This window comes from Poecile atricapillus, chromosome 1, assembly GCF_030490865.1.
Source record: "Poecile atricapillus isolate bPoeAtr1 chromosome 1, bPoeAtr1.hap1, whole genome shotgun sequence".
Lineage (NCBI taxonomy): Eukaryota > Metazoa > Chordata > Aves > Passeriformes > Paridae > Poecile > Poecile atricapillus.
The window spans coordinates 111,461,973-111,489,695 of NC_081249.1; the positions used below are offsets into that span (position 1 = coordinate 111,461,973).

Here is a 27,723-nt window from a genome sequence, read left to right on the forward strand (position 1 = left end):
AATGCCGTAAAATTAATCTGAGTTGTGCTTTGTGCAGATTTGGAGGGAGTTCAAAAGAGAAAGACAAAAATTATCAATAACCTGAAAAGTCCTTTGATGAAGATAAACAATCACTGTTCCTACTGACAGCCTCACATATCCAGAAAAAATACCACAGAGTTGATTTGTTTGTCTGAACTAGGAGCTTGAATTCATTTTTTCCTAAATCATGTATTTAGAAACAAATCCATGGAAATAAATTGAGAATCCAGATGTTTTTCCTTCTTCCCCCCTCTTTTTCTATCATTTAAAAATATGGTTCAAAGCACTTTATGAAAAATATTCTTCACCACTTTTCCTCAGGACTATAAAATTTCATATATATGGTATGGGGTAAACAGAGACAGAGAGATTACATTATTTGCCCAATATTTTATATTAAACCAACAAACAGGCTGAGGTTACCTTCCCAGAGCTTTTTCTCTAAACAGTTCACAGGACAATATTTTACACCAGCCTGGAGGCATCTGAGATGCTGCTGAAGGCAGAATTTTTGGGTACTCCTTTGGTATTCTGGCCCTAAATCCCCTCTTCTTGTACCAAAGCCAGGCACATTCATACAATCATCTCAAGAACAATATTTCTCCAGCACTAATAAAATTTCCAGACCGGGAGAAGCCGAAGAAGGAGACATAGAGGACTGTGGAGGAGATGTCAAGAGATGAAGAGGAGATGAAGAGATGAGATGTGCAGGGGATTTAGCTGTGGCTCTGTGCCAGCCATGGTCAACCTCAGCTGACTCTGCAGAGCCAACCAAGTGCCCACATGGTGCTTTTGTGGGGCAGCCTGGCCTCCAGCATCCCAGGTAATGGATTAAAGCTGTCCAGTGAGGGAAGGCCTGCTACTCTGGCTGTGATTGTTCCTGGAAAAATGTGCTTTGAGACTGAGAAAGTCCAGTGTTTAGAAACAAACCAATAAAATGAATGGAATCATTAGGGCTGGAAAAGACCTCAGACATCATCAAGTTCAACCTTCAGCCAAATACCACCATGCTCACTCAACCATATTGTGAAGTGTCACATCCACTCACTTTTTAAACACTTCTAGGGATGGCGACCCCACCATTTCCCTGGAGAGCCTGTTTCAATGCTTAACCACTCTTTCAGTGCAGAAAATTTTCCTAATATCCCACCTGAACCTTCCCTGGTGCAGCTTGAAGCTACTTCCCCTTGTCCTATCTGTTAGCTCATGTTATTTCCTTCCTTAATACGTTTGACTTCTGTGTTCTTAAACAAAACCTACAAAGCACTTTCTAAATAATAACCTTTTAAATGGATTTCTGGATTAGAAAGTGAGAGAGAGAAAAAGACAGAAGGTACAAAGCCCTATTGAAAGAAAGGTCAAGGAGATAGGAAGCACAATGAACAAGTGTTAGTTGAAACAGTTTTCATCCATTCAGGTGAACAGGACCAGTTTAGGTTTTTAAATGGCCAGAGGAGAGGTTACTGCCGCGTCAAAACAGAAGGCCATTCCCTTAGGCACCACCAAAATGTACTTTCTGTCCCTCATCAGCCACGGCCTGGGGGCTGAGGCCAAGATCACAGGGGAGGAGCTGATAATGAGAGCTGGGCAGAGCAAAAGGTGCCAGGCCTGAGGGAGCAGTCAGAGCAAAGCACAAACAGTAAACAAATACCAAAGCACAAACAGCAAATATTTCACTGCTGATTCCCACTCTGTTAACCTCACAGGTTCCCCAGTGCCAACAGGGAGTTGCACAGCATCTTTCCAACATTCACATACCAGAATTGAGAGGAGACAGTCACTGAGTAGAGCATTGCCCAGGTTTCCAGCCCTCCTCAATCCCAATTGCCTATACCTGGAACTCTGTCATCAGCTGTGCTTCTGCCCCTGAGAAGTTTCTTCCCAGCACCTCGTCCTTCCAAAGCCTGGACTTTTGTTCCCCCCCTTTTCTCTGCTCCCACCCAGCAATGCAGCCCTGCTGTCCTCTGTGCCTGGGCACTCTCTCCTGCTGCTGCAGATCCCTGCACTCCCAAATCTGGACCTGGGGCTGGCACCTCCCTCATCCTGCTCCACACTCACACTCCCAAAGCAGCTCTGCCAGCACCTCTGCAACAACCCCCTGTGGCCTTTTACTTTCTGCAGTGTGGGAAAAGGAAAAAAAAAAAAAAAAAAAAAAAAGAAGAAGAAAAGAAAAAGGCAATTTTTTGCCAATATCTGGCTGCTGTGGACAAGCAAGCAAGAAAAAACCAGTAGTGAGAGCCCAAGAGCAGCCCCAGGAGCCGAGGGAGAGGAAGCCTGGGGGCTGGCGAGAGAGGCTGCGCTGCGGGCGCTCGCCTTGAGAGCCCTGCGTGGTTTCACAGAATTTCAAGCCCCTGGCTCAGGCCCAGCACCAGCTCTCTTGCACAGGGCAGCAAGCTTAGCTTCAGCCACCTGCCACACTGCCTGCTGCTCCAGTCCTGCAGAGACCCAGAGAGTCCCAGAACCCACATCCAGACACAGCCACCCTGCACCAAAACATGACACGAGGGAGGGATGCTGCACCCCAAAGCTGGCTGGGTCCAATCCACAGGGCTGGCCCAGTGCAGCCAGTACCAATGGGCATCAGCTGAATTGAATCACTAGAACATGGTCTGGACCCTTGAAGCATGCCAGAACATTTCTTTTTAATATTTTCCTCCTCCAATGTTTTTAGTGTGCATCTGGATTGGGTTAGACCATGATTCCTGATAATAGTTTGAGAAATACAGACTGTAAAAGTGAATTACTTGTAAATCCAGATCAAATCCATCCACCATAATTTTTTTTCTCTCCCATGGCCCTTATTAAGTGATTAATTTAAGGGTTTTACTTTTAGGGGTTACCAAAATTCAGTAACACAGCTGTAAATGAAGCATTTTATCTTCCTGGAAACAGAGTTTCTCAGTGAAGCCCATGAAAACCAATCCAACCCAAGAGATTTATTGATGCAGCTGTGGTTACACACAAAGGTGTTTATAGGCAGGTCCTGTAGGCTCTTCTCCCAGCAGCCCAGAGCTGCCACAGCTGCTTGCTGGGGTAAAGCCTTTCACAGACACCACCATCTTCCACCACCAGTGATCCCTGTGACTCCGGACTGTTGCTTTTACCTCACTTCTACCTTGTATCATCCAAGAGCCTCTTCCTGCAGGTTTGTGTTTCCAGACCCCTGTGGGGACAGAATTCCACATCTGCAGGTGCCACTGCCACATCAGGCACCTACCAGCCTCTCTCTCTGGAGGCTGACATCAGGGAGATGCTGGGTGTGATGGATCTCACCTCACTGCTGCTGCTTGAGAGCAAAATTCTGAACCCAAGAGAGCTCCCTGGGCTCAGGGCAGAATGAGGAGAGAGATGAGCACCCTCCATGGTGCTTCACTTCAAGTGTACACAGGCCTGCAGCAAAAAAAATTGCCCAGACTAATTGCCTACAAGTTAGCCAGCTAAAATTATTACAGATAATCCTGTTCATAAAGGATGTATCTATCATGGGGTTTGTTTACATTTATATATTTCTATGGCTTTTTCTCACAGATATAAACAATAAACAAACCTGTGATCCTCCAGGGCTGAAGAAGCAGAGGCCGAATTCTCCTTCACTTGCAGAAGGCAGAGGGTCAATTAATTTGTCATCAATATTCCATCACATATTTGTGAACCATAGCACAGCCCAAAGCAAAGCTTGTGCCCTTGAAGTTCAGCATTAGAGTTCATCGTTGTTGTTAGAGGAAACTGCTGATATGATCAGGATTCAGGTTACAAGACTAGATGTTGGGCAGCCCTAATAATTATATTTAAAACGGAAAGTATTTTAGGCCATTAACTCCCACTGTTTTACACCAATGAATGTTAGCCCTGTGGAAAGTCAGGGTAAGGTGATTTAGGACTCTTGTGAGCTCTTCATACTCCTTTTAGAATCCCTTTCAGGGATGCACTAACACAAAGTTCAAATAATTCAAGTTTCCCTCTGCTTTATTTGGAAGAAATAGAGTCAAAAGAAGGAAAATATTATAATGCCCCAAAGGGTTAAACATCGGTGTTCCTGCCCATGGCAGGGTGTTTGGAACTAGATGATCTTTAAGGTGCTTTCCAACACAAACTTTTCTATGATTCTTTTCTAGCGCATCATGGAATAAAGACTAATAAAAAAAGTCCAGGGTACTGTAACGGGAGCAAGACAAGGGGATGTCCAACAGCTGTTCAATATGTGGGAAAAGGCAACATGTGCAGAAAACAATAAATGATCTACCTTTTCAGTCTGAAGGTGAAGAAGATTAACTTTGAATATATAATTAAATTGGACAGCCTTTCACCCTCCAAATCCTTCCAGAACCTCATCAGAAACAGAAAGGAGGGGAGTGCCTTGCTCATCTCTGGAAGGGGACTCCTTGCTTCATCAAAACAGTCAGTCAGTCATTCTCAGAAAAAGCAACTGCTTTCACTTCTCAGTTTAGCAAGGGCTCGGTGCAAAGGGCTTTCCTGAAGCAAGCCTGATGTTGCCTCCTAGAGACAGCAAACCATGCACAGGGCAAATGCAGACATGGGTATCCAACAGGCTGGGCTGACAGATGCAAGCTGTGCAGCTCTTTCAGCTTTTGTAGGGGGTTTAGATTAGGCACCAGTGCTTTTACTAGACCCATCTTCATCAGGGACAGCAAAAGTTTAATCCAGTTAATGCAAAAGGTGTTCCCCGCTGTAAATTTTCTAGTGTCTAATTCAATCTGGTGTTAAATGTACAAAGAAGCAAGAATTATTATTCAAATGCTTCTAGGTCACTTAGCCTTTCCCTTGCCCTACCGACTCTGTCCCACAGCAGTAACTCATCCCAGACTGATTTACTGTCAGCTGGCCTTTTCATTTCAGCTCCTACAACCCCGTGCACATGAGGGAGGGCTACATAAAAGAATTGAGCCTCCTTGTCTCCTCGGGAATCCCAAAGAGACTTCACACTGCAAGGCTGAAGGAAGAGACACTGAGTCAAGCACAAGATGCTGCTGATCACCATCAGATGTGTTTCTCTGTTCGGTGAGCACAGAGTGGCAGACATTTCCCTAAGTACTTTAAATTTAATTAAATTTTTAAGTTAGTCTTCACAGCTTGCTCACAGCTCATGGCTCCAGTAATCAAATCTACTGATAATAGGAAGAACAATTCCCAACCAGGAGATTTTAAAGGCATTTCCACTCCCTTTTATCCTAGTTTCAAACTTCCAAAAGTCACTGAGCTAATGGGGGCTATCTCTACTGGTGGGAACTGGTGGGAACTGAATGCAGAGGTGCACAGGCCCAGCAAGAGCCTCACTGGGGCTGTTATCTCAGCCTGAGCTTGATTGCAGCTCCCTTGGCTTGATGTGAGCACAGCAGTAAAAAATCCCTCACAAGAACATGAGGATGGAGGTGCTGGAGGGAGAATTCAGCTACAAGGCCATTTACACAGAACAGTCAGCCCATGAGAAATTCCTTCCCCTGCAGCCAACATGGACCAAAGCTGGGACAATTACAGGAGCCATCCCTGATCTATGGTCAAAGCCATGCCTGGACATTTATCACAGCTAATCCTACTGGAATCAAATCAGGTTTTTTTTTCCTTTTTCTGGGATCAATTTCCACCTAAACTCGCCACCAGCACCAGATCTAATCAGTGCCAAAAGAGCCAGAGCAGGAAAGGATGCCAAACCCCCAGTAATGAAAGTCATCCACTTTTTTAGGTTAATAGCAACACTTTTCAAAACCCAGGCAGCTGTCATTCAACATTTTGAACACATTTCTCATACAATATTTTTCAGCAGGTAAATGACTGAATCACAGGGAAGGTAGATAACACAGGGTAGAAATGAGGTGGGAAGGCTGCAAGATTTACTTTAGCAGGACAACTAGGAGCAGACTGTTTAAAGGTCAGCAAAACCTCAAGAGGTTTTCATTGCAACATCCACTTGCAACGAGGTTTGTGAGGGTGAAGAAATTCCTGGTGAAGCTTGGTGTCAAGGATGGAAATAGTTAAATCATCTGCAGATGCAGTGGCTCGGATTCTGGGGCAGGAAGGAGGTGACACCGGCCCCAACGGCTGAGGCTCTAAACCCTGCAGAAGCTGCACACAGCGGGAGGGAGAGGTTTCAGAGCAGCCCCCTGCCACTGACCCACTTAGTGCAGAGATGTGTGTGTCATGTCCTGCCTCTGCCAGGGGATGCACAGGCAAAAAAAACCCAAATAACCTCTCCTGTGCAACACCAAGTTACGTACAGAGCAGAGAGAAAGTGTGATTAAGGATTTGGGCTAATATTAATTCCCTGCATATTTTTCTTGCAGCATTGCTCAACCAAGCTTAGCAATAATAATATTAAGACCACCAGGGAATATTCCATTCTGAAAAGAGCAACATGAAGTATTTCACAGGCCTCATAAAAAAGGAGACAACAGATGATCTCTCACAAAATGGAAATATCACAACAAACTTTGCCTCAGTCCTCGATGGACTCCTTCAGCAAAGGGGCTCAGAAAAAACCCCTAAATCCTTGGACCCTCATTCACATTTCACGTGAAGAAAGAGGGAATTGCTTCTTCCACCTCCTTAATGCCCTTCCTGTGATTTGGGAGCATTCACATTTCCATAGCATGTAGCAACTATGCAGCTAAAATTTTATGGCACTGCTGAAGAGAAAGGGCTTGGTCATGGATCTGCGAGTGGGGCACAGATTTATTTATCCCTGGTAACAGCTCACTGCTGAGGCCCTGCTCCTCTATCAGGTGACAAAACTGTGGCTGGTGCATCTCCACTGCTGCATTTTGTTAAGAGCCACCTGAGGGACTACACCCAACTTTAGAAAACCTTATTTCAGATGGCATTACAGGATAAAGGGGAGAAAAAAGTACTGTGTTTTAAAACACGCCTTCTCACACATAGGTAGGAAATGGCAAGAATGAAAGGCTTATATATAAATTTTGACTTAAAGACTGAATTAAAGACTTTTGAATTAAAGACTGTTAGAAAGCAATACATTCCCATGTGGGGAGGGAGAAATAGGAGGAAAAAATTTCCTTATCATTAATGACTTCATGTAACACCTTTATTTCACCACCTATAAGATGAAAGTAATACATTAACTGTCAAAAATACTGAAATCCTCTCAAAAGCTCAGGCACTGGAAGCTGGTACCTTCTTAATTGTTTCTCTGTGGAAACAGACTTGTAGGGAAAAAAATCCAAAAACCCAAGGAAAAGAACCCAAATCTCTCATCACAAAGAAAATTTCCTGTTTATTTACACTATGAGTTCAAAGCATTCTATGGCAGTATTTGCAACTGAGATGAAGAAATTATAATTTACCCACTGCATGCAACTAATATAAGTTAATTCCAGTAATTACTTGGGAATACACTGAAAATCAGGAAAGCTGTGCTATCATGAGCAATTTAAATTAATTTCATACACAGCACTATATTTACCCTATTGTTTTTTCTTCAAGATTTTTTATTAAAAGATTTTCCAGACATTTAGCAAAGAGAAATCCTATTCTGCTGCTTATAACTAGATTTAGTTTAGTTTTGTTTTCCTGGAGGAATGGCACAGCTGTTTCAGAGGATTTAGATCCCTTGTATTTATTCTTTCCATCTTAACATAGACAAGCAGCTCTCAGCCACTTACCAGGTGTATTTTACAGAACAATTCTGTTTATACCTACAAGTTTCAGAGCACCTATCTGAAGCAGCCACCTGAGATGGAATATTATGTTGTCTCTGATTTTTCTCACTCCAACTAATTTTGTAAGTGTAGAATCATGCACTTGTACTGCCACTGCACTCATCTAATTGCCTGTCAGCCTCATAAAACATGTTCCTCTTAAGATCTTTAATGCTGCTTCTAAAATGGAAGAAAATTTTGAAATTAGTTTTACTTTAAACAGCCCCTCTCTTCCACAACAAGCCAGATTGGGAAGCCTCTGGGATGTGGAGAGAGATAAAAAGGCCGTGTGGAAACTGTACTTGTTTGCTTTCTGTGTGCAGCTGAGATGGATTTAGAATGCAAAGGAAATTTATATGTGCTCCATTTTTCATAGCACTGGGAGCTTAGGTCAGCTTTATTGAAAGCACAGTTTGAGAAAGTGCAGTCACAGAACTGCTGGATGGGGTGAAAAATTGCCAAGTGATCAAATGCCCACAGAAAATAAATTTTCTCCTAAAAGGATCCTTAGTGTTTAATTTACTTTTTGTACTCTCTAAGAAAAATCTTTCTTCTACTTCTATCCATGACAAGTTTTTCTTGTCACGGAACCCTTTACTGGGTATTGTACTACCTAAAATATGTAACAAAGAACTGGGTGGCCAGACAATGCATGGGCTTGTACAGGACAAAACACTCTTCTCCCTTAACAAAAAAGCTTTTCTAAGATTAATTGTGATCAATCCATAGTCCATTCACATCTGGACTTGGTGTGTATTCCTAATAGGACAGAGGGGAAGAGGGAAGGTATCAGGGACCTACTTCGAGGTGCTTTGCAGTGGCCTCATCCATGCCACCGGGAATTTCTGGCATGTGCAAGGCTGGAATTAATCCCATTAAGGAAAGTGTTATCCCACAGAATTAGCCATTAGATGTGCATTAATTATTTCAATCTATCCCTTGAAATCCGTTTGGAGAAGCTACCCTGCTTTTACAGACAAAAGAAGTGAAGCTATTGGAGCTGATAGCACTCACGAGGATTGTGCTGGGGCTTATCGCATCCAAACGGAGGGAGAAATGCAAGTGAATGTAAACAAATGTCCTGGTTTTCTTCCCAGTAAAGAGCAGATTCCAAAATGGGTGAATTCATTCCCCACACCATTGATTTCAGATTTGCAAAGGCCATTTAATTCAAAGAGAACAAGTTTAGCCACAAAGCAGACACATGCACACTTTCAAAGGTGCACAAGAAACAGGGAGTGTGTGTCAATAATTAAAAGACAAAGGCAAATGTTTTTTCTAACACATTATTCATTATACTATAAATATTTGCCCAATCTAACAAATTTAAGTTTGGAGGGTATGACACTACACAATTTTTTTTTGGAAAATAAACCTTTTCATTACTCTTTAAATTCGCTGTATTCTACCCTGCTTTTGGAATAACCCGACAGTTTGTTCCTCTGCAATTCATTTTCACATGCCTACACACTGGAAGTCAGGAAAAAAGAAGAAGAAAAAAAATTTCCTCTGAACTCTTTTATTTAAAAAGTTTGTGGGTTTTTTTTATAAATATATCCCAAAGCTGTGTTTCTATTTTATCAACAAAAATTATCAATGGTTTACTCCAAGTCCATTGCAAAAGCTGCATTCAAATGATTTACTACAAGGCAAAAGAGCAGGAAGGACCAGATGGTTCAGCTCATTGCACAGCACCAAATATACATATTTAACTCTCCAAAAATTTCTGCATTTCCACTGAAGAAGAGCACAGCACATGCACAAAATACAAAGGTCTAAGGAGAAAGTCTGTGCACATGAAGCAAAAGAAGTCTGGCTTTGTAACCTGCTCTACCTGATACTGTTAAGGATATAAAACTGGTTCACCAAAAAATGATGGAAAAATAAAATCACTATGTATTTCTCCTGCCAGTCGATTTTATGCTTGGACAGAACAAAAAAGTAATTTCCTAACAGATTACATGCACCTGAAATTTATTGAACATGACGGCATCCACTGTCACATAGTGGGTTTTTATCTAAATTAAATTACATAGAGATGTATATATAGCTATAGAGCAAACATTATCTTAATTAATTAATTTAATTTCACAAAGATACATTTAATTTCATATGCTGGAAAAAACAATGAAATATAAATAGTGAAATCATAAGCAAATCTGCATAGACCTTAGACAATTTTATTTTACCAAACTAGTGCCACAAGTCCCGTGAAGCCAAATTTCCCTGCTAGCAAGACCCATCCTCCTCCAGTGTCCCACTGTTAAGTATCTCACTCTTGTAAGTTTATGATCAGAAAAAAGTCCCTAAAAGAGAAAAAGCCTGACCAGCTGGGACAGAGAAAATCTGTTCAGTAATTTTATTACCATGCTAACAGTCGGTGATCCAAAAACTTCGGTTTTCAGACGTAGTTTACAACAATAAAAGCAATTTCTTCTCTTTTCCCTGTCACATTTCTAGCACTATCATGATGGTGGCAACATAAAAAGTGAAAAATTACTGATCAAATCCTATGCAAAATTATGTACTCTTTAGAAGCAGCGACTGAGTGGCAGTTTTATGCTGCTATTTATAATCTAGGTAAAGCTAAATAAAGTATAACACTGAACATACTGCTTCACTTAAAATTCTCAGCTGACTATGACACAGAAATACCTTCTTGGTGGGCTGTTCAGAGATTAGTATTTCTGCAGCTTTTAAGAGATTAAATTCTGCAGCTGGTTATGCTACCTGCAGATATTAGATGTTGGGCATAGATAGAATTCATGCACAACCAATTTGTAATTCAAGACACAACTCTATAATTAAGATTTTTCAAAAATCGCATATCAAAATTAGTTGTACTTTCAGTTTTCTGGGAAATGTCAGTAAGTCATGTTTTAAAAACAAAATAAACTCTGCCATTTGAATTTCTATTAGCAGATAACTGCAATTGGGATGAAGAGGGTATATTTGTCTTGCTTCTGATCAGAAACATCTTCTGCAAACTCAGAAAGATCAAGCTCTACTGGCAGATGGACAGCTTAAATTTTATCATCCAGAAAGTTACCCAGCAGTGCTAAAATCAATAATAGAAACTCTAAATAATGTTATTAACACATGTGGATCAACCTGTGAACTCCTGACTCCCAGAAACCCTGACTGACTACTGATTTCTACAGAAATGTTTTGTGCTTATTCTGGTGCGGTGGAGCCTGATGGCACCAGCATTTTCATGGAAATAATACAGAGTCATTTTGCTCAATGATTACTCACTTTACAACTGAAGAAGCAAAACTGATATCCTTATCTTCAGTCAAGATTTGTATTTTATTTTTATTACTGAGCAGGAGTGTAAAAGTGAAAGAAGGCAGGTCTACATGTTTCTTGCAATACTACAGAAAATTTGGCATTATTCTCCCCATTGTTTTTGTCCAAGTTCCTCAAATCACAAATGCATCACTAGGTTAAAAGAGAGTCCCAGCAGTTTCTGCAAAACCATCCTTGACTTCATTTTAAAGTAACCGTATTAGGTCACATAGGAATCAAAATCTATAGCACAAGGATATGCATGGAGATTATTATAAGGGGTTGAATTCAAATGATCCTACTCAAATAACTGCTGCACAAACTTCCTGAGTTTGTCAAAAGACCAAGAAAGGGCATTTTATGCAGACAATCTTAATGGTGGGAAATGGCAGAAAACAAAGTGATGTCATCAAATTATTTCCTATCGTTATCAGAGTGTTCAGTGCTGTCCTATTCGTTAAAATCACTCTGTGCTGTAAAAAGTTACACAATATAGGACTTTGAGCATGGAAAAGTACTTGCAGTGTAATGGTGTTCTCAGTGCTTGTCGGGAAAGTTCAGGGAGGAACAGAAAACCCGGAGCCATGACATCAGCCAAGGACACTGTTTTATGTTTGCTGCCCCCCTGGGCATTGCACACCAAACACTCTCCAGGCTGGTTTTAATAATAGCTTTATAGCCACAGTTAAGGAGAGAATGACTGCTTTATTATCCTTTGCAGACAGATAAATCACATTTCATAAGAACCTACCCAACTGGCTCACCTCTGTGTTACAGCTTTCCATCCTGATCACTAGTTGTCATTTTATCAGGTTTTGTTAATGATATACTTGTCTTTGTATAGACCATAATACAGATACCATATGACTTACCTTTGCCTTGCTTTTACATTCTGGATGTGCTGTACTTTGGTCAGAAAAGATCAGGTCTGTGTTTCAAGTGTGGACCATACAAATCAGAGCTTGATGCCACACTCTCAGAAAAACAAATGCATTTTCTTGCTCCAACACCTTGCTGCCGCATCCCGGTGCAGCCCCAGAAAATCCCATCATTTACCACAGAGCAGCTGCACAAGACCAGCCAGGCCATTTTGGGAGCTGCTCAGGAGCTGTTTGCCCAGCAGATCACCTGTGATTTTTCTTGTTTATTCTGGCCTGCCAAGGGACAGGACATGGGCTCAGTGGAGGAGGAAGCCTTCTCCCTGTATGCTCCCCTTCAGCACTGCACAAGCTGGCTCTGGGCCCCATTGCCACACCACAGACTGGCTTCTTCTGTCAGAAATCTCCATCCTTTTTGTCTCTTCAGTCAGGTTACTATCACTAATCATGTTTATTTTTTTTTTCCTATTCCTTTCAACCTTTCTTCCTTGTTCAAAACAACTGACTTCTGGGAGACATTTGAGTATTTTGAAGATCTGGCGACGAAGGTGACTATGAAAAGGCTTGAACATTTTACACAGATTTGTTCCCCTGCAGAGACACTCCTGGGGGCTGTGCTTGCCTGCCTGACAGCAGCCACAAGCTCCATGCCCACTGAGTCCCTTTCACCTATAAACTGTGGTGACAAAACCAAGCTCCTGGTCCCTCACTCATGCACACCCTGGCCCCCTCGAAGCCTCAAAGCACAATGTGACGCTTCCCTTTGACAGATACGGATCTACCCCCCACACACCGCCCCGGCAAAAACACATCTGAGGCTCTCCTGAGCTCAGACAGCCAACGCCAGGTGTGTCTGGGAAAGCACTTGTTCAGAGCAGCTGAAAACTCCTCTAACTGAGATAGAAATTGTTACCTCAAAATAAAGTCAGTGTAGGAGCAGGTTTTATAATTTCAGGGCTCTTCAGCCTCTCTTTTTTTTACAGCAGGTATGAAAAAAACCAACCAAACGAAAAAGAGCTTGACTTAAGCAGGGCAACACCTTAAGTCTGGGTAACAGGTATCATTTTCCCAAACTTGGGACCTTAAGGGGACTGAGCAAGCAAGCAATCCTCTGAGAAACACACGAGCAGGCAGACAGGTGACCGCAGGGATGTGAGAAGCAGCAGCAATATCTGGGATCAGTGTCCCACCCCTGCTCCGTGTGAGACGCTGCAGAAAGGCTGCACAGGTTTTCAACCAACCCAAGAGGTGTCACACCAACCCCACTACACAGCATGAGCAAGGACTGCTTTTCCTTTGAAGTACCTGGCTCCAAAGAAAGCCCTTTTGACACCCTCCAGGCAATACATGTATGACACAGTCTTGTACACCAACACATTTTTTTATTATTTTAAATTAAAGGGGTGGTGAAAAAGGTTGTTTGTTTTGCTTTCAAAACATGACTGTCTTGTGGGAGTTACATGCTTGCAGACCTCAGCAGAGCAGACCCAATGCCTTGGCACAGAATGTCCTGCACCTCTACTGCCAGAGCTGGAAAATTTGGCTCTCAGCACATCCAGAGAGCTTACAGAAAAAAGAAAAACCCAACAATAAATGATCTTGTGTTGTAGTGCCAGACTAAGGCTGCAACAGGGCAGTGTGAGTCCAAATGCTGCCAGACAGGCTAAGGCAGAAAGGGAAGGTGATAAGTTGTTTCTACTCCTTCTTCTATTACTTTTAAAAGACAAATTTTTTATTATTTTTTTTTTCTTTTCTGGATTCAAAATTGCCAGACACAAAACCAAATTCACATCCATACAGAATAACCACTAATACACAAACTCTCTCTCCTCTTTCCTCTTTCAGGAGTTTCAGGAGTTTGTTTCTTTTCATTCTTTCATGAATTGCAGCATGAATTTTCTGAATATTTCTCAACAACTCCCACTCCTTCATAATTAGCAACTGGAAAGTTTCAATCTGAATAATTGACTTTATAGATTTAGGGAAAAACAAGTCAATTTACTATGACAAAGGGCAAAAAAAAGCCCTGTTTGTGCTCTCTGGAATATACTATATCAGCTCCTGTGAGCAAGCAACAAAAGTCAGTTTGTCATTCAGAAGTTAAAACTCAAGTCCTATGAGGTTAGGCTATATCTTTCTTATAAGAAATACAAATTCTAGGTAATCACAAAGTACAATACTGCTCACAGAACTGTGGTATTTTAGAACTTCTGAGATTAGCTGCTGCCAGAGATGCAAAAGCATCAAAATATCTGTATTTGAAGGTTTTCTTCTTATTCAAGAACATTTTGCCCCTTCATTCCAAGCACGTGGTGGAGCCGGAATAATCAAAATAAAAATCTATGCTGAACTTTCGATAAACATCTTCAATTTGACAACGCTGGTATTGCCTTTGCCCCATTATTTTGCATTTATGTAGCCTCAGAGCATTCTCCTCCTGAAGTGACTATTGATAAGACAGTGACAGATACACTGAAAGAAACACAGAGATATAATAGGATTCCCTTCCTGCCACCTTCCAGAGCTGCAGGACTTAGCTAAATCAAGTGATGCTTTTCAGTTTAAGTGAGTGCCTCAAACTTTTGGGTTCACCCATTGCCATGTTTTCTCACTTAGGTGCAACGTGCCATTTTTCATTTCCACATAAACATAGGGTCAGTGCCATAGACCAAGGGTGTTTGTACATATATTTATATATATCTACATTAATGGATACACCCACATAACCCTCACACGTTTTTATATGTGTGTATGTACCTGCATACGCTCACCCAAGCCATTTCTTCTCTCTGTGGAAAAGAAGAGTAAGCAGCTCCGAATGGATTCATAAAAACAGACAATAACATATTTTCCACTTGAGCGGAGAGGAACTAGAGATTCATTTATAATTTTACTCCTCTATTTAAAGGAAGAGACCTAAGCAATACAGACAAAACAGTGGAAAATTAAAGCATTTCATCTGTTCAGCATTTTCTGTCCTGTTCTTGCTAGTGGTAAACAGCCCTACCAGTGGGCAAGCCATGCTTGCAGCTCAGGAAGCATCCCTGAACACCCTGGTATAGCCAGGGAACAGCTGGTGCCCCAGGAACACAGCGAGGATACATCTTACAAGGAGAGACAGGGCTCTCCTCCCTGGCCAAAATCTCTTTTTCTGGGTGAGAGTGTGATGTTTTCCTGCATACAGTCTGGGCTTTGCCAGCACTCATGGAGTGCCAACTCTACATCAGGGACAGTGCTGAAGCTTAAAACAACATGCATCCATTAGTTAGTTCTCGCATCCATTAAGCCCTGCCTAATTCACAGTTATCTATTTCAACAATCTATTATCTGGGATATTTGTTACCACAGGCAATCAAAAATGCTGCAGACTACATTCATTCACACCTCACATCCTAAGATCATGACAAAGAGCAACATCCTCTGTTTTCTTTCTAATCAGGTTCTTTGCCATACACACTTCCACATTTTTCTGTCATTGAGAAGTTAAAAGAGGGGTATATTTATTTTTTTAAGAAAAATCCCTAAAGACCTGGTCAACCACATGAACCCCAGCGGCCAAGGTTTGAAGAAAAATTATCACTTTTTTGAGACAGGTGAGAAATTAATGAGAGGTCAGAGATGTGCTCTTTGGAGGATAAAAAAAATCAGGGTAATAAATGAAGGCAGCACATGATATCTTAGGTTATTGGGGAGTTTGTGTGGTGCCTTACAGTGTGTCCTTAACTGCATGGTCAAAAGAACCATGAAATTGGATGTTTACTTCCTTCTCTGTTTATTTATAATGTTCCTAGCTACTGGATACTTGTCAAAGCCCAGCCACCAGTCACAGAAGCTAAATAGTTAATCAGTTAGCTGAAAGCAAAGTCTGTGGGAGAGCAGAGTTGCATCTCCTTCAAAATACTGCGCTAGGAGAGCCTAAAAGATAGCAGAGTCTCAAATATCAAAAGTTCCAGGGCACCAGAAAGCAAGACAATAAAGTACACAATCTACATTATGTAGAGGCTGTTAATGTTTGTAATAAAAAGGACTAAATTATTTACAGAAGCAGAGAGAAAGGACTTAAAAATAATAGTATTTTAAAAAAATTAACACATTGTTTCTTGCTTTCTTTCAACCATAAAGTCTTCACTTGTGAGCACGTATTATGTTGCATTTGGTATTTAGACCATGTTACAAGAACATTTTTCTTTGCAAAAGTAAGAACACATTAAATTTCATGCTTGACGTGTTCATTTGTGCTAAAGGAGAAGTAACTGCCCAGGGCCCAGATTACATCCTCCTCAAAGCAGCAAACCAAAGCTTTAACTTAAACTGGTAAGTTAATTGCCTGCTTGAACATCCTTTTTGACCTTGAGATGAACATGATAACTCACCCCAAAAAAGCTGAAAAGCTCAATTATTTTTGTCCCAGTGCACCTTGCAGAAATTGGTATGTGAGCTCTAAGACACTCCGGTGATGGAAATTCATATCTTGTGGTGCCCCAGACTGTTAGCTGAGCTTGCATGCTAAAAAGTTCAAGTTACGTTTATTAATTTGCTATAAATAAAAATGATGTTTTCATTGCAAACACTCCTGTTGGTTTTATTTTAAAGAAACAAGATCTTGTGGTACTAAAGAGTGGCAAAAATGCAGTCTTAATACTTCATGCTGCTGACTTGCATCCATTGTATTATTAAAAAAGAAGGAACGCTCTGTCTTTGCTGAAAAGCCCACAACAGCTCAGAGCAACCCTTTGGAGGAGATTACAATTTGCAAGCATTTTCTTTCTGAAAAATTAAAACTCAGATTTTTTTGGGGTTGTTTCTCTGAAATATCAAAGGAAAGATAGAACCATGTACACTTTCATGCAATATTTCATTTTTAATTCTCATGAAGTCTCATTTTAAAATATCAAACAATACATCTTTTCTAAATCAAAGAATCTTCTGGTTGTTATAAGAAAACTCTTTAAAAAAAACCCCAAAACTAAACATATAAAAGGTTTCTACTTGACTCTGGAAAAGAGTTTTTAAGTCTCTCTCTTTTGGGGTCTAAGTTCTGGTATGATTTAGTAACATCTCTTTGCTAAGCTGGGTATTGAAAGGTCATAATTTATCTATTTAATTTACTACAATTGTACAAGAAACTTCGTAGCATCTTGAATTTTAATTTAGTCTATGCCATTCCAGATGGAGAAAATTCAACAACTGAATGGGTAAAAACCCATTTATTTAAAACATTCCCTTGTTTAGTGCCCCAGGATCTTCTCTGGGACATTTCTCACCTTCATCCTTTTTTCACAGACCCATATCCCCCAGCCTGCAATCCAAGGGGTGAGTGGGACCCCCAGAGCGCAGATTTGACCTGGCTGGTTCAGCACAAAGTCAGCCCTGAGTTTTGTGTGGCTCAGCTCTGCCTGGCAAGCCCCAGCCCAGCTGCTTGCTGCTGTTTACGATAAAAGGTGACCCCACGGGAGGCAGCCTCAGCCACGGAAACACCCCAGTTCACAGAAGTCATCGTCCTTCTGACTCTGCCTGGGGTTTTCTGCCGCTTGTTTTCAGTCTCCACAGTGCCAGGATGACTGTTCCACTGCCCAGGTGTGCCCCAGAGTCACAGCTGGGGGATGCTCTGGCTACTGGTGGAGTTCACAGAACCTTCTCCCACCCAAGTCCACCTCCTTGCCACTACACCCCTTCCCACTGCAGAAACCTTTCCAGTTCATCTCCACATCTGCAAATTTCAGACCAATATCCAAGAGGTGCAGTAAGGTCAAAAATTTGAGACAGACCACTGAGAAGCATATTTATCAAATCCCAAAGCTACAAACACAGGAAGGGCTCCTGTGCCAGCTACAGGACAGAGAAAAACGCGTAGAAGCAGGCAAGTACACGACTACCGAAAAGGTAAAAGCAAATTGAGATAGGATGTGATGGAAACAGCACAGGCACTGAACTGCCAACCCTATCTGCTTTAAAATAAAAATAAAAAAAGCTAGGGTTATAATTAGATTGCATTCAAAAGTAAATTAAAACAAAAGCACATGATACTTGAGAAAAAATATGACACATTGGTAGATCTATGACTGACAGAACCAAGCAAATGTTTCATGGGACTGTTTAGTGATGCAGCAAGGCAGGGATTAATGCCCATTTTGGACACTCTCACAAAAGCCAAGCCACCACCTTTCATTTACCACATTCCTTCCAAGAGCCACATTTCCCTGCAAACTTGTTGTGCTTTCAGCACTGACTAAAAATACAGGAAAAAAAAAGTTGGATTAGACTAAGATTCCCATCCTGCTCCCTCCAAATTTCATAGTACACTCAAAGAATAGGATCCATTATTGCACAATTAAGTATTTCACACTTGATACTATTAATGAATTTCTTTTGATAGGCATTGAAACACATTGAAGGTAAATGCATGCATGATACACCCAACAAAAATCTCTTGGGGAAACACTGAGCAGGGCACAGAAATCCAGGTTAAACTGGCAACAGGCTTGAAGTGGAGGAAACACTTGAACACTCCTCTCTGTTTTTGTTTTAAACAGGAAACAGTGATCTCTTGTTTACTAAGGCAGAAGGCAGCACAGCAGCAAACATAAGATCTGACATACCTGAATTACACTGACCTGATGCCTTGTTATTGAGTAAAACATAACTAAGGATACAAAGCACTGCAATACTTGTATTCAATTTTTAAAAAAGTGTAAGAATTATGCAATTCACATAGCAGTCAGTGAATTCCAACAGCATTAAAGCTGGTGCAAACTTTGGCTGAACTTCAGATACCAACTTACATCTAATTTTTTCTTGTACTTCTGACAGGAGGGAAGGGAACCCCTGAGCTAAGAAGTTTACCAATGATTTTGATTAACTCTAAAGACATAATCTGCAGGGAAATAAAGCAGTCGTATTCTAGAATTTTTAAAACAAAGATAAATGGGACGCATTGGATGAGTTATTGTATGTCTGTAATATATCCATGAAATTCTGTCTGATATTGCAGACTGCTTCTGTGTTGAAGACATGTTCCTAGCCTATGTCATCTATAAGTTTTATTCACATACTCCTACATTTTTCTGCCACTGTTATTAAACATGATATTAAATGCATATCAGTTCTTACAGATCCTCACTAATCATCTCTTCAGACCCAAATTTTCACCTGCACATCCTACTGACACTTTTTTGTGAGCTTCACTGTGCCCTTTGCAGGACCTATACTCCATCAGGTACAATACCTCCCTTGTCTCTGTACTGTGTAGCACCAGTAAAAGTGGTTCAGATAAATCCATCATCCATTTCTTTGTGGAGATAATTAATAATAATTTACTGAGTAATCAGTTTAGTTATCCTCATACTCTTTGGAAAAGCTACCTTGCATTTTATCTCTCTTTCCACATTCCTCTCTTGTGCATTTCCCAAAGAATTTATCCTGAAACATTTCAGCCCAGTGAGGTGCAACATGAACAGATTTGATCCCTGCTCTTCCTGATCCTGGGGAATTAGCAGCACACTTGCTGTTTTTGTGTCATGCACAGAACTGACCCTGTAATAGTTCAATCCCAATTTTACCAGCCAGTGAAGGAACAGTAAGGATTACTTCTGTGCAAACAATGAATAAATTAAATACCTGAGGACACAAAGTATTGAAAGGTAGGAAAACAAACCCGGGTGTGGACAGTTCTGATGGATATGATGCATGTTTATCCAAATCTATGTACTCACCTGCAAGGCAGGTATTGCTATCACAACTTCATGTTGTGTGAGATTCAACCACCACAACCCACATGAGGTGAACCCAGAGGTCTCTCTGGGATTCTGTGCTCGTCCTCATCTGTGTAAGCAAAACTTTAGGAAGGTCATTTCTACCTTTGCCTTAGGGGTCACCATCAAAGCAGTGTTTGAATTGCATCTTGCCTCTGAACCACAGCTTGGCTCCTCAGGATCATTTCTAACATGAAAAGGGTGATATAAAGGTGAGTTACTGGGCCATCATCCCTACAATTCTCCCCTTAACCGTATGCTTTGCTGCTTACCCTCTGACGCTTCCCCTTTTGTTCTCACCTCAGCTGTCTCTGCAAGAAGCCTAACCTTTACAGAACATTTGCCTCGTTCTCTCCTCCCCTCCTTTTAATCTTACCCTTTCTCCCCACTCAACGTGCATCCCACAGGAAAACTCTCCAATTTTAAATCAGCCAGTAAAAAATTCCAACCAAACTCAAACCATCTGCAACCACATAATCCCAGGTAACAACAGGGGGCCTGACTCTGTGCAAGCATTGAGGTCTCACTACTCTTATCCACCCCAAACAGAAGGTCTGTGTCCCTCACCATGTCAGGCTGAAAGTTCCACCTGCTCTGCCTTATAAACAAAGGACCTGAACAAATCAGGTACTTGACTGAAAAATTTTAGGACATTCCTAAAAACTATCCCAGTCTACTTTTGCAGCATTTTGGCCAGCAGAGAGAAACTCTGATGATAAAAGCCCTTTTGTTCAGAGCACTGAGGGAAAGATCCGAGTCAGATGACTGATGTTGCTTTTCTGTAAGAAAAAAACTCCTTATTTTAATGGCCATAATAATAAATACTTGCCCCAGAGCCCAGCTTTGAGACACGAGCTGTATATTCTCTTGGAAAGCCTCAACATTATTAGAATACACTTATTTTTAGCATGCAGCTTATTGAGGTATTTTATATATCAATGTTGTATTCAAAATAACTTAAAATAAATGTAACACATAATTATATATATCTTCAATGCTTCTTTATATTAAACCAGGATGATATAAGAAAATAGACTGTAATAGGTTATACTGGTTTAAAGCTTGAGTTATTGAAATTGCTTAGGATATTTGGATAATTTAAAGTTATCCAGCAGCAATGAATAGTTGTTAGTATTGCCAGAATTTCAGTAATTTAAATTATAAAAAAATACACATGCACTATACCCAGTACTTGAACATACTATGAAAGTTAAATCAAAGTTTTAATGCACCTGTAAACGTTTCCATATTAAAAAAAAAAAATCTATCATAGAGTATTTACTCAAAATAACTCAAATGCAGATATTTTCTTTTCAGTGGCTGGGATAAAAATAAATCTAAATCTAATTATTCTATTCTCCCTTAGCTATTCAGGGAGTAGCTGTCTCCCAGGAGTCCAGGTGGGCTTTTTACAAATAACAGCACAGTACACAATGAAAAATTTAAAGATACTCTTTATTCCCACTTAGCTGTAGTAAGTGCTAGGCAAAGCCTGCCAGTGTCAGACTCAAAACAAGATTCCCACTTCTGAGAGATAAGGCACTGAATAGTATTGCCCTAACACTATAGGGCCAAGATGAAGAAAAATGTTTATAATCCAGAGACACAAAAAAATAAAAATTAATGGGTTTGGAGTTATGCTGTTACAATGTGAAATAGGTTACACTAGCTGAGCCCACACGATCTCTTCTTATTTATATATTTGCCTTTTTAAACTAAAAACCTGGAATAAGAATTCATAACAAATTTTGTTGAATATATTCCAATTAGAACATCAAGGACTCTTAACAAAAAAACACAAAAAAAAACCCCAAACAACAACAAAAAAAATCCCAGCAACAGTTTCATGTGAGAGAAAGATACAAGAGGAAAATGGAAAAGCAAAGTTTCCAGAGAAGTCCAAAATTAGGGTATATCGGAAGCAGAAGGAAATGAGAACTGCTTTATAATTTCATTTAAACAAACTCTTAATTTGACAAAACACATTATCCCCGTGAACTGCAGGCCCACTAATTCGTGTCCCCACTTGTTTTCTCTTTCAGCTGAGTCTGCAGCTCCCAGAATAAAGCTGTCACTTGAGCCAGCAGGTGCCTCCATCCCCACCTCCCACCTACAGCAGTTATGACACGAGATTAAGAAAAACAGCCACCCCTGGCAGCCGGGCTAGCGCGTAATGAACAGTTTAACCCTGGATAAACCTAATGACAAGTGTGGGTGGCTTTGATTGAAATGACAAGGCAGTTTGTCACCCGTGGCTCTGTCACAGAGATCAGCAGTGCTAGCGTTTTCTGCTGAGTTGAGGGGAAAGCAGCCTGACACTTGCGCATTTCAGAAGGGGTGCACAAAAACATTGAAAACAAAAGGAGTCACGGTCTCGGTGTTGAAGCAACTCTCTGACCCTCTGCAAGTGGAAGAGATGCAGTCTCTAAGATGCTCTTGTGAGAAAACAGCACTGTCTCTGGAGACTGATGGAAAATTTTAAACAAAAACCCACACCAAACCCACAAAGCTCTCTTACCTTAAATTACCCAGAAGCTTTTGACAGAGGTACTCAGCTATCCAGCTGACCTCCACATGAAACTCCCAATAGCAACCTGCTTTGCTGTAAGGGTTGTATTTCTCATTGATGAATGTTCAGTGCCCATAAAATGATAACAGCAAGAGCTGATTGCCATTGTAAATCATTAAATAGTCTTGAGGCCCAGCCATCAATCTCTGCAGGTTTAGATGATACTGCTCATGGTGTTACATGTGCACCTGCTTAAATACAGCAGCTGTCCTCAAAAGACTGCATGTGCCTTAGACCTGCAGAGACCTGTGCTTCTGGTTAATCCTAGCTTCAATTAGTGCATTAATTAGCACACCAAGAGGTACAACACAATCAGAACCCAAGTAAACAAGTAACAAGACACAGAAACAGGCCATTTGATGTTCATGTGGCAGATCAGCGACTGTTCTGGATCCAAAAGGACCACAAATGGGAAAGGCACATGACAGCATCATGTGATAACCAGCAATGTGAGAGGCACCGTGGCTTTCCTGTACAAGAGGAAAATTAATATCACAACCTCAGACCCCATGATATTATTGAACTTATTCTCTGTATTAATTTGAAGACTGTAGTCTAACCATACTTTCATTTTCTACACCCACACGTGGCTTTCCTGAAAACCCCTCTGATTCTGGTCCTCAACTTAAGGCAAACCCAAAGGGGAAGAATTCAAAACATTTTCAGCCTCTCTATCTGGAGAAAATTTATGGTGGCTCTTCTGCCACCCACTCTCCCCATTTTCAACACCTTGGAAAACCCCTGCTGTTTTAAATTTACAAACCTTTCCAGTTACAGATGCCAACATTTTGAGGCAGTCAAATGTTCATCATCCTGCTGCTCTGCTAAGATCAATAGCAGCCCACCTGAGGGTTGGCTACCCACAGTAATCCTAGGACAGACATCTGGGTTGATGCAAACACACTATCCAGTCTCACAGCAATCCCCTGGGAAATCAAGACTTTATTCCTGCTTTTCATGCGTATTTTGCTTGGAAACAACAACAATAAAAACAAGTACTTCTCTATTCAAATGTTGCTAGAAATAAAAAACAAATCAAGAAGGTCCATGAATGCACTTTCTCCACTGAAGCCTCTAATTTAATGCAGCAGTTGCAGCATTGCCTTTACACGAGAAAAGCAGACTCAAAGCAAGATTTCCCTCCTGGCCATAACACCCTACCGTTTCTTTGCTACAGAACACATCCATGGCAGTTTTTTTGGAGGTTATTTTCATCTTGATTCCCTTCAGATGTCAGCTATTCATGTCCAGCTCCTTCGAGGTAAAGCCAGCTTTACTGTTTTCTTCCAACAGAGGGTTGCTTAACCAAAATCCTGCTGCCTTGTGGTTTCCAGCACATCTTTAGCATTCCCAGTAACAAGGACAGTATCACAGAGAGTACCACTTTAACAACCAGGCTCAAATCTTGTATCTAATATCAGTTAAGGCTTTTCCAATGCCCTATCTTAACCTAAATCCTCACTGATGTATCTAATTTGTTCCTTATCTTCTTTGCACGTGTCCTTTTGAACTCTACTATTTAGTAAAATTTCAGCATTCCCAGCATCCTGTTATGAGTCACCAAATAGATTTTAACCATATTCTGTGTCATACTGCTGTGTCTGGGCTTTTCCATACTGGACATGACACTTAGAGGCATCTAAGTGCTATCAATCAGGTTGGCTCTAGCTGATGATTTTTAAATGTCTTTCAATTTGGTGATTGTAAAAGTATGTAGAGTATCTAACAACTCACCTACAGTGCTTCAGCACTGCTTTTATCTTCCATTCCTCTTCATTCTTGCTGCAACAGCCTGTGTGATGACACTTTTCTTATCTTAATATGAGTTTCTACTTGTATAGCAGTTTTTGTGCAAAACCAGCAACATGAAACAACTTCCCCTTGCTTTAGCTGAAAGCTCATGGACAAAGCTCCTGAGATATACTTTCACGTAAAGAGTTTCTTGCCCACTCTAGTCTGGTTTTCCATTCTATTAGTTCATCATGAATTCAAGCATGGAAAGATACCATATTTAATGGATAAAGCTATTGGGAGTTCTGTTGCTGACTTTGACAGAGACTTTCTGAAAAACAATTAACCATTTTGCACTTTGATTTACCCCATTAGAATAGAAATTACAAGAACACACTACTTCAGGAGAGGAAGGTGAGGACCTATAATGGGTTATGAAGTATTTTCAATTCCTAAGGAATCATTAGATTAATGAAAGCAATGAGATGAGTAGCAAGTCCTGATTCATTAAAAGATTAAAAATAGTCTTCAGTGAGGGAGGATAAGGTACTCATCAGATATTTGTTCAGTCATGCTGGGAACATAATTTACTCTGCAGCATAGATGGTGTCAAGCCACATTCCCAAATCACGTTACAGCCCAGCCAAAACCAAAGGCTATCGCATAATTCAGGGACAAGGTAAAGACACAAATCACAGTCCTGTCTGCATTGCAAAACCAAAATGTGTTAGAGTCACTGTAATGTCACCTGTCAAGAAGCCAATTTTAGCATAGCTTGACTAATTTGCACCATGGCTTCTCTCTGTCTGCTTTCACAAGAGTCCATTTAGGGTGATGCTTTTAAGAGATGTTACATTCATACTGCTCAACTCTGCTGAGGTGCTGATAAGGGCCAAAAGTCTGGTGTAGCCAAACTAGACTAATTTCAGCACTCACACAGCTACTTTTTGATCCACAGTGCTGGATATGGAGGTGACATCTCACACATTGAACAGGTGACTGAGGTCTCTGTCCTTCCATGAGTCCACACAACCCACCCACCAGCAGTGGTTCCCTTGGAGAAGAAGGAACGTGGCTGCAGCAATGACCTACACCTTGGGATAAACAACATGAACAGGCCTCTCTGACCAAAAAAGACACATCAGAGGTGCATTTCCTTATAGCAGAGCATCACCCCTACTCTTCCCTTATGAGAGGTCACAGACACTTAGACTTGTCTGCTCCTAGCACTCCAGTATGTCTCACTCTCATACACACAGCCACCTAGATGTATGGCAATGGTTTAATGGTTTGTTCTCTTGACTTACTTCTCCCCTAAGAGAACAAGCCATCAACACCTTTCTGCAGCTGACAGAACTGCCATGGTTATGATCAGCTCTCTAGATATCTCCTGTCATGAACTCAGACATTTTATTGAAGAAGAATCTAAATAAAACATTATGTTCTTTCTTAAATTTTGAGTTCAACAGGCAAGCTGTCTGTATTTAATGGTAACTGCACAGGCAGTTACTGCCATGCCAGAAACTTCAGACATGTTATTCAGAAAACTAGGGTTCTAAATTTTAGAACCTGCATGTCACAGAACTGCATTATGTGCACACCTGTAAGCTGGCTAACAAGGTCATCAGCAACAAAAATTCAGGAATTAAACATATTCGTGTCCATCATTGTTTGATGAACCCAAGCAAGAAGGCTGCTGAAAAGCCCTTTCTTTAAATTTAGTTGCAGCTATCATTGCTCTTCCCACACTACTGACAGTTCAGAGACCCTCTGCATGAAAGGATTACAAAGGGAGGGGAAAAAACCCAACTTGCATCTCACAATTCCATTAAAAGGCTCTGTATTATTCCTTTCTCCACTCACAGTTTTAAATTCTCTAGAAGCAGCGGCAGTTTTAACCAGATCTTTCTTGAGCAGGGAGGTTATACATCTCTCAAATAATATCAAAGGTGTTACTCCTGTCATTCAACAAATTCAGTATTTTAAAGACAGGAAATTTGCCAGCCCTTAAGTTGCAATAACGTAATTCTAAAAGGTGACAGGCACACACACAAAGCCTTTTTCTTCTTATACAGGAAACATGTGTGTAGGAGAACATCCAGGGATATACATGTAGTATGGTCAGAGAAAGACAAATAGAATGAAAGTTAAAATTATATTTATGAATTCACATTTCTGGATTTCCCAACTTCTGTTTGCATTTTTCAAACCATTTACTATTACAGAAATGATAATAAACCTCAGATGGTGGGGAGGCAAATACCTAGGAAGACATACCCACACCATTTGATTATGGAACACAAAATCCTGGTAGTAAAAAAGGGAAGAAGTAGGAGAGAAACAGAGGAGGTCCCAGCAGCAACAGCCCTCACTGCCTTTGAAACAGTAATACTAAGCTTAAAAAAATAAATATTCCATTATTCCTGGCACCTGCTGAGAAAACATTATTCCATCCACCTTGAGCTGCATGTATCTAATAGCAGAACTTCACTTACTCACAGAAAACCACTGTTTATCTGATAAAAGATGAAAGATGATCAATAGATTTTGTAATTTTGATACATCTGCAGGCTGCAGTAAACAAATGTAAAAGATCATCTTTGATCCTCATGAAATCTACATTTAAAAATTGTTTTGATAATAGCCATGGGGCACATTTTCATGCTGATATAGCAAAGAGCACATGTGAACTTAGCCATTAAATTAACATAAATATGTCTGTAATGTGATGGATCAAACATTTCTGTTTTCATGAACCTTTCAAGTGTGTAAATTAGAACAAATTAGGACTGAGGAAGCTCTCCCTGGCAAACTTTGGCTCCTACAGCCAATCTGAAAAGGTCCATTCCATAAACTCAGCCAACAGTTCCCAAGTAAGGATTTGAGTTCTTACCCCCTTTGCTCTATGCCAAACCTATGTGGATAGTGTGAATTCTTCTTCTGGTTCTCCTGAAGTAATTCAGCAATCAGTTTATAGCTTTTTTTTTTTTTTTTTTTAATAATATGTTTTCTCATTTTCATTTCATCTTCTCTCCCCCAGTGTATTTTAGGCAGCAATCATCGCCTGCATGAATACTCAAGTGGGTCATCTTTTACGTGCTACCTACAGATGTTGAAGGGGCAATGTTTTGTCTAGTTATATGTAAACTCCATTCTAAGTACCACTTGGCTTAAGGGCTCTATCTCCAAATATTTCACTTTTTTTTTTTTTTCTCAGCTCAAGACCCCAAGACTGAAAGGCTTGGGAAAAAAACCAAACAAACCTGAAGAAGCTTTCAGTCAAACTCATGCCTGTCTGGTTGACACACATGACACAGAAAACAGGTAAGTGCCAGGCATGGAGCATTTTCCAAGCCCCATTACAGGCCTGGGTAAGCCAAAGCAGGCAGAACAAGAGCTCTGCTGAAATACAACTCCCCTCAGGCAGCTTCACTCCTCAGCAGCCCCAGACCAGGGAGTTCAAGACCAAGGTGCTATGTTTGGTGCCCGAGGCAACAGAGTTCTACAGACACTGAGCAAATAAACTGCAGCCAATCCCCAAAGGAGGGCCTTGCCTTAATGCCTGGTTAATAGTTAATGCATAGGGCAAGTCCTCAGCAGCCAGGAGCTACCTGGGAGGAAAGCAGCACGCAGGGGTAGGCAGGCAGACAGCTGAGAGCAGAGCTTCAAAATCCGCTGAAAAGCAAGAATGACTTCCATTCAAAATACATCACGTTTTAATTAGCCTAAATGAGATATTTAAGCATTTCAATCGTCAGGTCTTAGCACAGATGTTCCTGTAGGAGCAAGAGGTAGCTAGAATCATTGGGTTTGTA

At 40.8% G+C, this 27,723-nt stretch overlaps 1 protein-coding gene across 6 annotated transcripts in view; it reads right to left on the reverse strand.

Annotated features, from left to right (window-relative positions):
- The window catches only part of CD247 (CD247 molecule), a 47,794-nt gene that overhangs the window by 8,422 nt on the left and 11,649 nt on the right, over positions 1-27,723 (reverse strand). The gene's annotated exons all lie outside the window — the stretch shown is intronic.